The sequence below is a fragment of the Suricata suricatta genome, chromosome 8, assembly GCF_006229205.1.
Source record: "Suricata suricatta isolate VVHF042 chromosome 8, meerkat_22Aug2017_6uvM2_HiC, whole genome shotgun sequence".
NCBI lineage: Eukaryota > Metazoa > Chordata > Mammalia > Carnivora > Herpestidae > Suricata > Suricata suricatta.
The window spans coordinates 138,960,116-138,976,932 of NC_043707.1; the positions used below are offsets into that span (position 1 = coordinate 138,960,116).

The following is a 16,817-nucleotide window of genomic DNA, read 5'->3' on the forward strand; positions in this document are numbered from 1 at the left end:
CTTAATACCCCTCCTGTGTCGTGTCCGAGATCCGGAGCCCGGCCCCACACGTCTACTACCTCCCTGCTCACTACGCTGTCAGTCCTCAAGTCCAGCTTTTCCAAGACCTTAGGGAATTTCTTCGTACCTTAGGGATATGGACACGTTTTCTCCTCGGTGGGGCCTCTGACCCCACCTTCTCCCACAGCCCTCCGGGATGCTGTGACTGCCTCCCTAGACGGCGGGCAAAGGCAGGTGCTGACCCCCGACGAGTGCCCGTTTCTCTTACGTAATCGTCCATCACCACATGGTTCTCCGTTGTTCTTACAAGATTTTCTCTTTTTGCTTTGTTTTTCGTGTTACTTATGTGCTCCCTACCTTCCCCAGAGGAGCCTGGTGGGCTTGGGACAGTGTCCGGCTTCATTCTCACTGTTTCCCAGGCTAAGCAGGTGTGTGCTGCGTAGTTGAAGTTCAATGAATAAATGCTTCAGTTGAGAATCATGCGCCTCTAGCTCCCTAAGGGCCTCACCACCACTGCAACCAAATAAATCAGAATTTCCCACTGAATATTAATTGTTACTTTTTTCATTAGAATTTTAAAACTAATATTTTCTGGCAAGAGAAGGAACATTCGATTCCACTAAGAAGTGGTAGATGTTTGCCATTTTTACTCCCTGGAACTGAACCACATTCCTATGTGAGGAATTCTCTACTTATGTGGGTTTCGATGGGAAGCAGAGTCCCTTCTCATTAGCATAGTTGAAGATGCTGGATGTTCACGTCAGCGAGGCCCCCCGCGAGTCGTGTCCCCTCCTGAGCGGGAGCTGGGAGCCCCAGAGGCATGGAGAGGGTGGTGTGAGGACACCCAGTGGCAGCGGCACACGCAGCAAACTTGTTTCTGGGGCGGTAAAGGTGGTGATGCACCCGTGACATCTGGTGACTTTGGCAGCCACCCTGGAGAGGGTCGTGTGCGGCCAGGGTGTCCGGGGGGCAGGAACCAGAATGGAAATATACCGGACTGGAATAAAGATGTAGGAGAGAAACTGATGGATCGTGGGGCCCTGGGCCACCGAACCCCCCTGGACTCCCTGCCAGGGGGGCCTCCCCTCTCTGCAGACTCGTGCATGCCCGGCTTGAAGATGCCGCGTTGGCTTTGTCTGAGGTCCACTGTGTCTACACCTGCGTGCACTCAGCCTTCCGGTCCCCGATTCTTTTCTGCCGGTAGGCCCGTGGTGGGACCAGTTACAAAGAATCTTGCCCGAAGAATTGCAAGATTTTGTTCACTTATATCAGAAAAAGAAGATGTTTCCCCTTTAATCTTGACTAGTGATGCCGAGGGCCACGACAAGACATAAAACAGAGGACCAGTCCTGCGTCAGGTTCAAGGCATAGGAACGGTTAGCGTGTTGTTTGGTGATTTTAAATATACTGTCAGGTGATTTTAAAACATGAGAAATGTCTAAAGAAAGAAATCAAATAATAGCCACAACGTTAAGGAGAAGGACTGTGTCTGGGGTGAGGGACAGGGTGGCTCCAGATCCCAAGGTGCCGGTACAAAGCAGGAAAGGACCTAATATTGAACAGGCTGAGCCCCGCCCACCCCCGTACGGCAGCACGTATGGGAGATTTTGATTGCAGTGTGCTAGGCCAAACCTCTGAAAATTGTTCTGATTATTTGCTGAGTTGGTTGAATAAAGCCTGGACCCGGCATTTCACCAGAGGCTCCCTCTAATGAAGTTGGGGCGCTAACTTTCTTCTGATTACAGCAGAGGAAGGAATCTAAGGAGAGAAAGATTGAAATGCCGGAGTGGATTTATCACCCCCTCTCCAACTCCTTAATTACGATGTGCAGGGGCGGGTGGAGAGATCCCTTCACCCGGGCTTGAAGCCACATCCTGTGACTGCGGACCGGGGTGCTGAAACCGCCCCGGGAGTTTCTTCCGGCGGGAGATCACGCCGCTTTCCGACTGGAGCAGGCATTCCGGGTCCCGGGCGGTGGGGCCACCCCAGCACCTGACCGTCCGGGCAGAGCGATGTGGTCACTCACCAGCCGTGCAGGTAGTCGTGGGGGCGCTCTGCTGTGCACCAGGCGTGGGCGGTAGCTCGCTGAGACAGCGCCGAGCGCCCTCGCTTATCCGTGTGCGCCCTCGCTTATCCGTGTGCGCCCTCGCTTATCCGTGTGCGCCCTCGCTTATCCGTGTGCGCCGCAGTGATGTGGTCTCGGCCGCTCACCCCATGCCCCGGCCGCGGGCAGGCCCAGGACCTCCGGGATGAGCGCCTTGCTGCACACACTGGAGAAAGCGGCTGGGAGCAAGCCCACGCTCCTCCCGGCGCCCTCCCAGAAGGGCCAGAGCCTTCTAACAGGTCAGCTGTGATGGAAGAAAGGCAATGCCCAGCCCTTCAGGGACTATTGGAAATGGACCAAGTTCACACTCATCGTGGGGTCAGCTGACGCATGGACAGTTACTCCAATCCCATCCTGGATGCCCAGGGGACCCTTGGATGAAGCCTAGTTTCCAAGGGTGTGATTGGAGGACACACATCAGGCACGAAATTCCCACGCCGTCTCCTTGATCTGTGCGGCCAGAGCCGGGGCTGCCAGAAAGACCGCGCAGACCCATGAGGGTACTTCGTGACCCTCTAGTCACGAGGTGGAACATTTAAAAATGTACTCTGGGCGCCTGAGCGGCTCAGTCTGTTGAGCGTCACAACTTTGGCTCAGGTCATGATCTCGCCGTCTGTGGGTTCGAGCCCCACATCGGGCTCTGTGTTGAAGCTCAGAACTTGGAAGCTGCTTCCACTTCTGTGTCTCCCTCTCTCTGTGCCCCTTCCCCACTCGTGCTCTGTCTTTCTCTCTCTCAAAAATACATAAACATTAAAAAAATTTTTTTAATGTACTGTGATGTTGCCTCAAGGGGCAGATCTTGACGACGAAGGGGAAATAAGCAGATGATGAATGGTGGGGGTGGAGGGGGCGGTTTCCGGGAGCCCCGCTGCCTCTTGGGACCTCCGAGCGCAGCGGTCACAGTCAGTGACACACGAGCTATCGCCCTTGGGAGCTCCACCGAGGGCTCAGACCCCTTGGGAACAGAGGCCTGGAATGTGCCATCGAGGAAAGAGCCTGACCGACCAAAATGCTGGCTGGAGGCAGCACAAATGTCCCGCAGCAGAGGGGAAAGACAGAGCTCCGCGTCCTCACAAACACGGACGGGGGACGCCGCACCCACCCAGGGCTTCCCGCCTCCTGACTCGGGACGTGTGTCTTGCAATTTTTTGGTGCTCGTTTTCCTCTTCCTTTCTTCCCGTTGATGCCAGTTTTATCCACGGGTTGTTGAGGGCGATGGTTCTTGCAGTTTAGGCCTCAGGTTATGGAAAATCCAGATTAGAACTCGGTTGAACTTGGAGGTGGATAGACGGTCAAGAGGACTTGGAATCAGCCATTTTTTTTTTTCTTTTCTAAAGGGGGTGAGTTTTCTATCCTATCAGAGGAAGCTGCAGTCGCTTGGAGCATGTTTTAGGGCCGCAGGGGTGGGACCTAAGGGCTGGTGTCGGGAGGCTGAGTGGCCCGTCGTGACCGTTGGCTTCTCCCCCTGCTGCCGCGCTTGGGAGCTTCCTTTCTGTGGGCGAGGAGGTGGTCCCGTGACGGCCTCGGCGGTGGTCTGGCACCTGGCGCAGTGACAACCCAGCTCACGCCCACAGTCTGGGGGCCGAGGGCCCGGCTTCCCGACACCAGGTCCAACACAAGTGCACCTGCTGTCCTGCGAGCTCTCTCCCGCTCGCTCAGCCCACGGCCCCGGACGGAGCGCTGTCCCTTCCCAGGCTCGCCGAGCCTCTGGTTTGGGGCTTGGAGGAAAGAGCCCTGTGCCTCGACCTCCTTTGTGTGGGTGTGTGGAAACTCTGCCTTCCGTCACGATGGCCCCAGGCTTTCACTTCTCCAAAGTGGGGCTCGGCTACTGGGGTCATATGCGCAGACTTAATCCAACACACCCTCCAGGCTTCCCACCCACGGGCAGAGAAGCTTCACAATCCCGCCTTCCCCACGGCGTGACCTCATGACCTGGGGTCTGCCAGCCCTGTGCACTTACACAGACGTCGGGTCAGGAGCTGGGGACGTAGGAAAGAGGGTACAGACGGCGGGGGGGGTTGTCTGTGGGAAGGGGGGTGCCGGAACTTTCCAGGGATGCCAGCAGTACGGAGCTTGCTCCGGGGCCCCGTGTCTCACACCCGCGGACACCGGCCTTGCACACTCGAACAGCCAAGCGCCAAGGCCAGGCGCCTCCGAAGGCTGCCCTGCGGCGCGGTCACGGGCGCCCTCGGCTCTGGAGTGCTGAGCCCGCGTCCCTGCTCCCCAGCGACTCCGCGAGCTGCCCGTCTCCTCTCCTCGCCAGCCCTCCTCTGCCCAAACAATCACAGCGCCCCTCGCTGTGGCTGGCAGCTCAGAACCGCGGCTCCTGCCGGACCCGAGTGCCCGGTGACATCCTGTCCTGCAGACGAAACTCACGTCCCTTAGCGACGCGGCGGCAGACCAGGGACATCCGTGTGGTTGTGATGAAATCGTCAATGAGGACCTGGAGGCTGAGGTCAGTGGGTCACCTTTTCTAGTACTTCTTTCCAGGGAGTTCACATCCACATTTTTATTTTTCCCCCAAACTTTCTTTGCAATAAGTCTCTGCCAATCCCTCCAGTTAGAGGCGACACTGAAAGCGTGTGTTTGGGGGATTGCGTCTTCCCTCGCGGTGTGGACTGGCCCGGTCTGCTACACCAGAGCCCCACACCAGTGATGCGGCGGGTCCTCCCCCAGAGTCAAGCCATCGTTGTCCAGGAGCGTGACGTCCGGCCTCCGGGCAGCCCCACGGAGGACGGGAGGGCACGGGCCTGTCTGGCAAACACGGGTAAGCTGTCACCGGAAAGCCTGGAGGGGGAGCAGTGACCCTCAGTGGGAGCAGCCCGCACACTGATCACTTTGTATCCGCAGGTGGGGCACAGAGAAGGTTTGAAAGAAGGGAGGGAAGGGGTGTTTCTTTGATTCACTGTTGATTAGATAAAAATGAAAAAATAAATAAAAGGTACAAACTGCGTTTTGAGTCCTTAAACCAGAATTTTCCAAACTGGTTTTCCCAGAACACATCATCAGGGGACTATTAACGATTGTTCCCAAAATAAAGGCTAAACGTGTTCAATATCTCCTCTCTAGAAACAAGGCCTCCACCCGGCCCTCCAGCCCCAGACTGCCCGTTCAGTGGGGGCCTGTTTTCCCTCTCACCTGTGTGATCATTGTGCGTGCCAAGTTGGCTAAGCCACAGCACTCAGGCGTTTGGTCAAACACTATTCTAGATGTTTCCATGAGGTCGTTTCTTCGGTAGGGATTCACATTTAAATCATTAGACTTTGAGCAAAGCTGATTACCCTCCACAGTGTGGGTGGGCCTCTTCTAGTCAGTTGAGGGTGTGCAATAAAGGAACAGAGAGCTCTGCCCCCAGACTGTTTTTGGACTTGAGTGGCAGCGTCAGCTCCTCCCTGGGTCTCCAGCTCGCTGGTCTGCCCTGCGAATGTGGGACTTGTCAGCCCCCATAATCCTGTGAGGCCATCCCTCAAAATAAACCTCTCTCTGTCTCTCGGTCTCTCACACACACACATAACCTATCGGCTCTCTGTCTCTGGAGAGCCCTGCTTAATGCAATCTCTATCCCTCTTTCCTTTTTAAAAATGTTTAAAACTGTTTTCCTTTTATTTTTTTAATGTTTATTTACTTTTGAGAAGCAGACAGAGACAGAGCACAAGCAAGGGAGGGTCAGAGAGAGGGAAAACCAGAATCCCAAGCGGCTCCAGGCTCTGCGCTGTCAGCACAGAGCCCGACGCAGGGCTCGAACCCATGAGCCGTAAGATCATGACCTGAGCCAAAGCTGATGCTCAACCGACGGAGCCCCCAGGTACCCCGACTATCACTCTTCCCGGAAGGCCCGTCTTGGGCGTCCGTCCCTGTTGTGTACTGGGCTTGTCTTGCTAAGATCACCAAAGGCCTCCCTGTTCGCCAAGAACAACAGTGGCCTCACTCCCCCTGGAAGCATCTGGCTCGCTGGGCACTACCTTCCTCTCGAAATCCATCTCTTCTTGACGCTCATGACCCCACGTGCCTCTGGGTTCCTCCGGTTTCTTGGGGGCTCCTTACAGTCCCTGTTCTTCACTCTTTGACCCTGAAACGTTGGAGGGTCTGGGAGTTACATACACGCTCTGCCAACTTGACACCATCCTTTGTAAAGACTGATAATTGCTCTCGTTTTGTTGCCGGTTTTCCCCTGGTGGCTTCCGACGCAGCACAGGATCCTGTTTTTCATCCTACTTTTGTGGCTGCTCCCTCTCATTTCCCATGCGCTCTCCCCCTCCCCCACGGCCCCTCGATGCTGGGGCCCCGAGAGCTCAGACCCAGGTCTCATCTCTTCCTCTTCCCTCCCAGGTGTCGGTGTCATGCTCTAGGCCAGCGGCTCCAGATCCACATCTGCAGAAGGGATCCTCTGGTGTCCAGACCCACGTTTCCCACGGCCGGCTCGAAGGCACACATTTGCACACTCAGCCAGACTCCTTCCCCAAACTCCAGATTTCTGTCTCTACGTGAGTCTCTGATGTCTCACATTCAACGTGTCAAGACTTAACTTCTCACTTCGCAGTGTCCCCCAAAGCCTTTCAGCTCCACCCTTCCGATCTCTGAGGCCACACACCCCACATGCCATCTCTCCGGCCTGTCTTCACATTATGTCCTCTGCTCCACTTCTGGATAGGACGGACAAGCTCACTGGGACGGTCTCTTTGTATAGTACAGCATGTGTACCAAGAATTTGGTACAGAAAATGCCTTTTGCTAGAAAGCTTAGAGGGAAAAGTCTCCAAATGAAACATCTGTTTGAAGGCATCAGGTGAATCCAGGCAGCGGGACGTGCGGGAGCACCACCCCAGGGAGCGGCCCCGCTCGGGGACCAGAGCCAGGAATTTGGCCAGACGAGCCCACTGACTGGACTCAGGGGGCCGCAGGCTGAGAGGCTGAGTGGAGCTTTCTCGCAGGCTTGGCGGGTGGTGGACGCTCAGCGCCGTCAGGAGGACGTGTTCCAGAAGCACGTGGGCATCAGGCTGGGACTCAGGAAGCACTGTGAACAGAAATCCACGCATCACCTCCTGGCTCTCCAAAAGGAGAGTGGAAGAAAACAGGGAGCAGGAAAGCCAGGGAAACAAGAAAACCACAAAGCAAACTGCAAACCCACACGTTCCAGAGCGACGGGGCTCAGGGCGCTGCTTTGTCTACGAAGACGTTTGCTGATTTGTTAACACAAGTCCCGAGGCTGAAAACCCAGGGGGGAGGCGGCGGCTCGGAAGCTGGGGAGCTGAGGACACATCCTGATAAGGTCACAGTGAGACAGATTCCTGGGGGACAAAATGAGAGATCAGGGCTCTCCGCAGGCTCCTCGAAACCCAGCTGGCCGTCAATGTCCTCTTACTTGAAAAAATGCAAAAATCCCACAAACACCAAGAGAAAAACAGACAATAGAAATGACCCCACCGTGATTCACAGGCGTCGGTGCTTCCGACACAGCCCTTCAAGTGCCCATGGCTCATATGCTCAGGAAATTTAAGAACAAGACACGGGATTTTGGCAGCACGCTGGGAGCAATGAAAATAAATCAAAAGGCAATTCTAGACCTTAAAAATAAACATCCACAAATGCAGCGCTTAGACAGGCAAATGCAATGGAAAACGGGCAGAAGGTACATTCAAATAGGCACTTGGAGGATGAGGATAGCCAAATCGGTCCATTAAACATGAAAAGATGCTCGACCCCATGAATCAGCAAGGGAATGAAAGTTAAAGTCGCAAGTGGGCCCCACTACGGGCTGACAGCAGCCAGTGGGGAGAGGTCCTCTTGCCTTGTTGCTGGGAAAACTAAACTGCTTTGCGGACGTATCTGATCGTGCATACTGATGTCGGCCGCCTGCACACTCCGTGACACAGCCGTCTCACTCCTAGGTGCGTATGCAACAGAATTGCATGAGCAAAACGTCTTCACGGCATTCCTCATACTGGTCAAAATAGGAGCCAGCCCGCCGGACCCCAGCCATGGAATGAATACGTGTGTGGTTTGTCTCAATGAACCTCGGGTTGGAATCAATGGAGAAAGTTTTCACGACGCTGAACAAAACCAGGAACGCGGAGGAGAAGCAGAGGGTGTGGTCCCACTGTGTGAGCGCCCAAGCGAGCAGACCTACTCGGCGGCTTTAGAACTTGGGCACGGGCTGCCGTTGGGAAGTCGGTGATGGGGCCGTGCTAGGGAGACCTTCCGTATGAACATTTTAGCTTTCGATAACTGATCGGGCATGTGAGCCAATGGGGGGGGCACATTGTCCATGTGAGTACCTATTTAGGCGTAAAACGTTGAGTCAGGGAACATTAATACAGATCTGGAATGCCCCCTCTTCATCAACCTCCTTACTGTCCCTCTGTCCCAAGACCTGTCCCCCACCCCCAGCTGGATTTCTGCAATGGCCTCCCGACGGCTCCTCTGCCCTCCCCTTGCCTCCTGCAGTGTGACCCACAGGGCACAGCCAGAGTGGTCCTTGCAAACCCTAAGCCCGTGCTGCACGGCAGGGTCCTTCCTGCAATTCTGACCCCATCTAAGACGGCTCTGTCCTTCCCCTGCTCCATCCCTGCTGGTCAGAGTTTTTCTGTTCCTTGAATATGTCATATTCTTGCCACAGGACATTTGCACCAGCTGCTCCCTCTACCCGGAATGTCCTTGACCCTGACTGTCCCTTGGTGGTATCTTTGTCACTGAGCCCTCAACATAATCTCCTTGATGTCCCGCCTGGATGCTCTGATCCCAAGGAAGCCACCTGTCACTCTGTGTCTGCATTCTCCGCTTCTTTCACTCACATATCTTTCCCTCCTTCCTTTCTTCTGTCGTCCCCCCCTCCTTTTTCACATCGCTCACAGAGCAGCGGGCTTTGTCTTATTCCCGTGTGATCCTGAGCTCCTCAAATGGTGTTTTGCATGTAAATGAACATAATAATAGGTGTGAAATGAATAAAATAAGTTTCCCTCACTATTTCCCTCTCTTGGAGAGCCCCAATTTACATGTGCATATTAATGTTTCAGGGAAGTCCCACAGGAGAAAAGAAACCCACGAAACTTTCACTTACTCTTTCCAGCCTTTTGGATCACGGGACACCACTTCTGCACCACCCCTGGGGGCGCCGGCTTTCGGAAACGCTCCCTCCGAGGGTCTGCACCCTCCGTGGCGGGAACTTTCTCGCCGCACACGGCCTTGGCTTTATACGCTCGTTACCTCGGTCTCCACGACAGCCCAGACTCTGGGGTCACTACCCCAGTTTCAGACGTGAGGAGGGTGGGCTGGCAGGTGGCAGCAGCCCCCATGGACGGACGTGGGTGGCACGGATGGCTGTCCGTGGCTGCCTTGCTGGCCCCTCCGTGTGTGACCCCAGTGAACTGTCCCCACCGGCTTCCCCTGGCAGGCGTTGCTGCCTGGGGGCAGGGAGGGGTTGACGGCCGGCTGGAACTCGGGCTCCCTGGGGACCACGAGGCCCCGCTTCACTCTGGGTGTGTGCGTCCTTGTCATGCACGCGTGGTCCCCGGGCCACGGCCACGGGCAGATCTCCCGGCACACTTTTAAAGTCACAAAACTGCATTTTATTGACACTCTTGGCCAAACAGACAGGAAAGTATGGCCAGACTTGACGATTTCCCCACCTACCCGCGGGGATCACTTACTAGACCAGCAGCTTAACTCCAGGAGTCCCTCTCCTGCCACCTATTCGGGGACTTTGCAGATCCGTCTCTCACTCGGGCTCTGAGGCTGCGCTGGCCCAGCTGTTGCTCCGCGGCTGCCCCACGGTGGTGTCTGTCCGGACGGAGGTGGGGGGCCGGCTGGGAACGATGCCCCCCGCCCTGCACTGGCACCCTCTTCGGGGGGAAGCCGCAGGTGGCCCAAATGAGATTTCTCACCAGACGCATGAATTCACTGACGGTGACAACTGTCTCTTCCTCCCTTTCCCAACCTGTTCATCTGTAAAATAACAGTGACAAATCAGCTCTCTTCGGATTTTCCTGTCTTCGGGGTCCTCCTGAGTCTGAGACCGTGGACGGCGAGCCAAAGTGTCAAAGCCCCTCCAGGGCCATGGCAAACTCTGCAGAGAGCCTAACACGGAGGCTCCCTCGCCCCAGTGAACCGGGGAGTCCCCCCGAGGTCCCACTCACCGGCATCGCTGGCACTGGGGAGCCGATAACACCTTGCTGGGGGGCGGCCTCTCCTCACCAGATGCCAGAGCTCCTGCCCCCCCCCCCCATTTATAACCACCAGACACATCTCCGGACATTTCACATGTCTTCGGGGGGTGGGGTCGTTCTCAGCTGAGAATCGCCGATGTAGGTTAGCAAACATTCTGATATATGGGAGTTTTAAAGGAAATGGAGATGAATTAGTCAAATAATGTACAGAACCACCAAAATTGTTTCCCTTGGGTGCTTATGTGGGTAAAAAAATATTCATTTCTTTTTTTAAATGATTATTTATTTTTGAGAGAGAGAATGAGTGGAGGAGGGCCAGAGAGAGGGAAGTACAGAATCTGAAGCAGCTCCAGGCTCTGAGCTGTCAGCACAGAGCCCGACACGGGGCTCGAACCCACAGTCCATGAGATCATGACCTGAGCCGAAGTCAGATGCTTAACCGACTGAGCCCCCCAGGCGCCCCCCAAAAATATTCATTTCTTTAATCAGCAAATAACGTAGAGCCTGGAGCACCACGGCAGTCCTGGTCCGGGTCAGGTCCCCGCAGGGTCCTTACAGTCTTGGAGAAAACCAGCCAAGAAAAGCCGGCAACTGGCAGACCAATTATAGAGAAAATACGCACGTGTGTCCCTGAGGCCCCTGAGAGGAGGCGGCCAGCTCGAGGGGCCGAACCCCTCGCCGGAGCCTTGTCCGCGTCTGTCACAGCTTCGGTCCCTGTCACTAGCGCACACTTGGCATCGGCGGCGTACACGCAAGTCCTTCCGTCGGGCCGATTCCTGGCAGAGCCAACTGGGAGTGGCCTCGAGCCGCCAGGGCCCCTCTGCCCCCCGCGTGGCCTCGTCAGCGTCACCTCCCAGAGACCTGGGCCCGGGGAGCAAGAGCGGCAACCGACTGCTCCGACGCTTAAGGTCCACGTGGTCGGAGGGCTTGGCGTTTCCGTCAGTGCCAACATGTCTGCCCTCCCCGTGGCAGGGTGGCGTGTCCTACTTGTGAAAACCCTTCAGGAGAAGTTCAACGGCTCACACGTCAGGGTCCGGCAAGAGGGAAATGGAGGCAGGTGTGTTTTTCCAACAAAAACTGTTGCAGGGAAAAGAGCAGTCACTCAGGGGTGTGCGTTTAACAGAATAGGAAGACGACGAAGCCAAACATCCAAAAAGTGGCGTCAGCTGCCGTCTCCCGTGGAAACGTGGCCCAGAGGCTTGTCCCTCGCCCCTCGGTGCACAGGGTCCTGGCTCGGACCCGCAGCCCTGAGCGCAGTGAGCCTCTCGGCCTCCCCCCACAGGCACTCGCTGGCCCGTGTGCTTCCCGCTGTGACCACTGCGGCACCCGCTCCGGGTCCCCGTCCGCAGCTCCTCCAGCTCCGACCGCAGCACGGACGGGGGTCAACCAAGAGGTCAGCTCTTCAGGGAGACCCTGACGCCACCGGTTCCGCCAGTTCCGCCTTGACAGACGCATCCTCCTGGGCAAGAATTTCCTGGAACAAAGAGCAAGTTGTGCTGATAATTAAGCTCTGGGGCTGGAGCGTCTCATTCTCGACCATTTCAACCATCTCTTGTGGGAGGTGCTGCTGTGCTCCCTCATTTTACCGCTGAGGAAGGTAAGGCACAGAGACGCTACGTCACTTGTCCAAAGCCACACAGCTAGGAAGCAGCAGCGGCAGGATGTGAACTCGGGCCCACGTTCTTCATTCCCACGTTTCTCTGCCATTTGCAGAAACAAGTCCAGAATGTGCGCAGGAGCGACAGGGGCTTGGGAGAGCTGCCGGGCTCTCCACAAAGCCCACGGCTTAACCGCAGGGGTGTCACTCAGCGGGTCAGGGGACCGGGACAGGGGACGTCCCTTCCTGCTCCTGCGCAGGACGCCTGCCCCCGGTCCCCGGGTGGCGGGAGAGAAAGGGCAAAGGGCTGAGTCACCCGGAGATGAGGGCTGCAGAGTCGGGCCGTGGGCGTTTGCACAAGCAGCGGTTCTGCCTTGGCCCTGCCGTCCCTGCAAACCCGCCGTCCACCCGAGCCGAGCGCGGCCGCCGCTCAGAAACGTCAGACCGGGCTTCACTCCCCGCCTGCCGCGAGTCAAGAAACGAGGTGCGCTCCAACCGAGGCAGTGCCCTCCAGATGACGTCTCCGAGGCTCGGGCCCCCTCGGGCCAGGCTGAAGGAGCAGCAGCAAGAAATCGGGGACGGGAGGTGTGGGCGATGGGGAGCTGGTCTGCTCAGAACGAAGGTCCAATGTGCAAGGAGACAGAGACCGGGGATGGGAAGGTGGCGGGAGTTGGGGCCTGTCCAAAGGGGCTCTAGGGAACCGCAGAAGGTTCCAGAACAAAAGAGATGCTGAGCAAGGAAGACGGAGGCTCACAATATCAGAAAAGCAGTGAAGCAGACCGCTGACAGGCACCATAGCCGCGACCTGAGAACGGTGTCCCCTTGGGCGGTGGCAGAGCCGGGGTCAGTGACTCGGGGAACGAAGGTGCAGCTCAGGCGCATTGTGTCTGCTCCGCTCTCGCCTCCGGATGGAAGCAAGTTCAGTCTGAGGTCCCTGGGAGGAGGGTCTGATACGCGAAGGGCTTTGTCATCAGACGCAGCCGCATGCGGGCAGGTGGAGGGAACGCCGCCTCCCCCTACGTAAAATCCATTCTGTTCTATATTCAGAGGCCTTTAAACGGGAGAGGAGCAACCTGTCTTCCTTTATGGCTGTGGGTGGTGGAGAGAAAAGCTGCCATATTGAATAACCCCAAGGCGAGCAGGCCAAGGTCATTACCACAAGGTGCCTAACCTTCTAGAACCCAGTGGGAGGCAGGCAAAGCTGCAGCGGGGCCGGGAAGGCGGCCGGGAGCAGACTGAGTGGCCCTGACACGCGGGGGCCGTGCCAAGGGCCCAGACAGGGAGGGATGCTGAGGGGCCTTCGGGGGTGTTAGGGGCTGAACTGTGACTCCCCAAATTCATCTACTGAAGTTCTAACCTCTGGTAGCTCAAAAATGTGATGGTGTTTGGAGGTAAGGTCTTTAAAGACATAATCAAGTGAAAATGCAGTCGCCGGGGGTGGGGTGACAGGCCCAACAGCACTGATGCCTCTATGAAAAGAGGAGGGGGGCGCCTGGGGGATCAGTCGATTGAGCGTCCAACTTCAGCTCAGGTCATGATCTTATGGTTTGTGGGTTCGAGCCCTGCATCGGGCTCTGTGCTGACAGCTCAGAGCCTGGAGCTGCTTCAGATTCTGTGTCTCCCTCTCTCTCTGCCCCTCCCCTGTGTGCTCTCTCTGCTCTCTCTGTCTCTCAAAAATAAATAAAAATGTTAAAAAAAGAAAAGGAAAAGTGGAGAAAGGGGCACAAATGGGCACCGAGGGACTGTGACAGGAGGACACGGGGAGAGGGGCCTCTGAGCCTCCGAGGAAGGAGCCCTGTGCTCGCCTGGATCGTGGCCTGTGGTCTCCAGAGCTGCGGGAGACACGTTTCTATTCTCGAAGCCCCCCCAACCCCCCCCCCGGTCTGTGGACTCTGCACCGGCGGCCCCAAGAGGTCATTGGCCGGTTTAGGCATGAGTCTAAGCCCACATCCCGTGCCCCAGGCCAGCCAAAGGTCGCACAGCCAGTGGCGAATCAGCTACTCACAACTTGGCAGTCAAAATCAGCAAAACCTCTTATTTTCAAAAACTATTTAAAAAGGAGGAAAATGCCTTATGGGACTTGGTATGAATCAGATTTTCATAGAAACTCCCATCGACTTTCACAAAACGTCGGGTTCTCCTCCCCACCCCCTGCTGTGCAGCCCGAGGGCCCCTGGTGGCCCAGCTCCCTCCCCAGGGTCCTGGTCACCCTCCCTGCTGCCCCACAGGACGCCGGCGAGGGGACCGCCGAGAGCTGTGTCTACTCAGGAGGGTGAAGCAGGCCAGAAACCCACAGGGTGGACGGAAGTCTGATGAGGAGCAAAGCCTACTAGACCCACCGCTTGGTCGTGTTTGAGGGGCACGTTTGCGGGTCGTTGTGGGCGCATTTTGTTCAGGCGAACTGGCTTCCAAACTCTGCTCCCCCTGAAAAGTGAGCGGTGCGCCCGGGGCTCCGGCTCCGTATCTGCTCCTCGGGAAACCAATTACAGCCTGTATGCGGTCCTTTGTTTCCGGCAACCTCCTTAATCCTTGTCTGCCCGAGCTCCTGGCTGGTGCCTTCACCCTTCCTGGGCTGCAGGGGCCAGGAGGGGAAGGGGCGGCTGAGGGAGTCAGGGGACACTCTCCTTGCCCCGTGGAGGCGAGACGCAGGGTTAATTGGCCGAGAGCTGCCTACCAAGGGGGCAGGGGGCGCCAGTTCACCCTGGAGGCGCGTGCTGCAGAACAAAAACTGACCGATAAGATAGAGCAACTGCCCATAACCCCAATTACCCAAGAATAATAAGACTCAGCACATACCTTCAAGGTGCGGGCGCTCTTTGTACGGGCTCAGCAGTTTCCTCGCAAACGCCCGCTATTTATAGTCATCACCGCCATCCTGGACTTGACGGGGACCAAACGTAGTCCTTCCCTTCAGCCGGGGACTCAGGCAACATTTCATTTTTATGGATATGGGTGTTAAATCTGGACAGAAGGAAAGTTCATTCGGTGCTTACTGAAGGGGACAGGGAGCAACGAGATGCCCACCTTGGCATGACTTTGCCAAGGCCCTTCGGCTGTCCTTGGGCGCCTGCGAGCCCAGGCCGTGGTGCCCCCGGCGACTGCAAACAGCGACCCAGCCGGGCTGTGATTTGTGCATAACTCACATTCTCTGTGGGGCCCCCATGACTGTGCCCCACGTGGGTTCTGCTCCTTGCCTCACCTGTCTCCTACTCCCCTGTCCAGGCCCTCATGAGAACGGGTGTCTGCCACTCCTCAACCACTTCAGAGTCCCACCTCTTGGAGCCCTTTGATTTGGGCTCTCCAGGGCTGACCTAAACGTCCGGTCCTGGCAGCTTTCAGGGTACGTCAGCCTGTCGCCTCTCCTGGTGAGGTGTCTGCCTGTCCACACAGACATCTTCAAACCCAGCAGCATCTCCAGTAGTTGCCCAAGACATCAAGGAAGAGCCCAGTGGGTGTCTCTAGATGCAGCCAACTCTGATTACGCCCGCCGAAGATGCCAAGTGAAAACCAGCGCGCTGAGCCCAGTCAACCTACAGAACTGCAAGGGATATATGACTTTGTTTTACCGTTGTTTGGTGTGCAGCAAAGGATACGAGAATGCTCCGCTGCACCACATGTAGCCATGAGTGAAGCCCCGAAGGAATAAGTAATCTATCCGAGGCCAAAGATTATTAAAGGATTAGGTTGAGACTGAGACGGGAATTTGCCCGACTTCAAAGACCACTTTTCCTCCCAAACCTTAATCCTGACCAAAACAATAGCCACCTTAGAGTCAGACTCTACGGCTCAATCAAAATTGGGGGAAAGGCTTTAAGCCGCCCCTAACCCATCCCGCTGCCACCATGGTCTAGTTCCAGCTGGGCCCACTGGGCTCTTTTGCCTTCTCCAATTGCACCTGCACACCCAGAAATAGTCCCCACACCCACCCTGGAGGACAGTGCTCTCAGCATCCCGTCAGAATGCAGACCTGCTCACAGAACAGCCCCTGACCGCCCATATGTCAGCCAGAACACCGGTGACGAGGAATATACATCAAAACGCGGCTGTGTGAGGCTTGTTCCTGCTGCCTGTACCAGCGTCTGCTCTCAGAAATGCCATTGCGCCGTCATGAGCGGCTCGGAAGCATCAACTTTTCAGCCTACCCAGCTGCTGCTAGGGCTGTTATGGCTTCACTGCAAAGATAAAAGAAAATTCCTGAAACCGATCTTAGACTATGTTTTACTAGGAGACAATCTGGCTCTGTGCTACCAGCTGATTAAACTGTTAAGGTCACTTTCACAAGAAGAACAAAGCGACCAGAGCTGGGTGACCCTCGGGTCCAGCCCCTTTCTCATTCTGACCTGGGGTTAGTGGGCAATGCTGGCCACAGTCAGGAGTCTGAAGCATGAGGTGTTTGTCTCAACTGCCCATATCAGGGGCCGCAACAAACACCTTGATCCCCAAAACTGGCCAGCTGGTTACCTCCTATGCGTCAGGAGTCATAAGCCCAAGGGCATCTGACATTTCACCAGCTAGGAAACAATATCACTTAAGAAAATCAGGAGCCCACCCTGCAAAATGGTCCTGGTAGGGGCAGAATGGAGATGGATTCAATCAATTTGTTTTGTTTGGGCCAAAATAATGCATCAAGTGAACCAAATGTATCTTAGTTGTGGGTATGCCTCCTTTCTGACCCTAATGATGACAGTGAGTTGATAATAACATTGATGGTGATGGTAGTGAAGATGGTGGTGGTGGTGATGGTGGTGATGATGATGGTGATGATGGTGATGGTGGTGATGGTGAAGGTGATGGTGGTGATGGTGATGATGGTGATGGTGATGGTGGTGATGATGGTGATGGTGGTGATGGTGATGGTGATGGTGGTGATGGTGATGGTGGGGTGGTGGTGGTGGTGGTGATGGTGATGGTGGTGGTGGTGGTGATGGTGGTGGTGGTGATGGTGATGGTGATGG

General features: G+C 56.1%; 1 long non-coding RNA gene across 2 annotated transcripts in view; it reads right to left on the reverse strand.

The window, feature by feature from the left end:
• Positions 1-9,894: 9,894 nt before the first annotated feature.
• Positions 9,895-16,817, reverse strand: part of LOC115297887 — an 11,438-nt gene continuing 4,515 nt past the window's right edge. Inside the window, exons 2-3 of one of the 2 annotated variants that reach the window (XR_003911510.1) lie at positions 14,659-14,823; positions 9,895-10,044 (exon numbers count right to left, since the gene is read on the reverse strand). This is a non-coding gene — a long non-coding RNA (uncharacterized LOC115297887). Of the gene's footprint in view, positions 10,045-11,325; positions 11,740-14,658; positions 14,824-16,817 lie in introns of those variants that run through there. The other variant, XR_003911511.1, reaches the window with a different exon arrangement.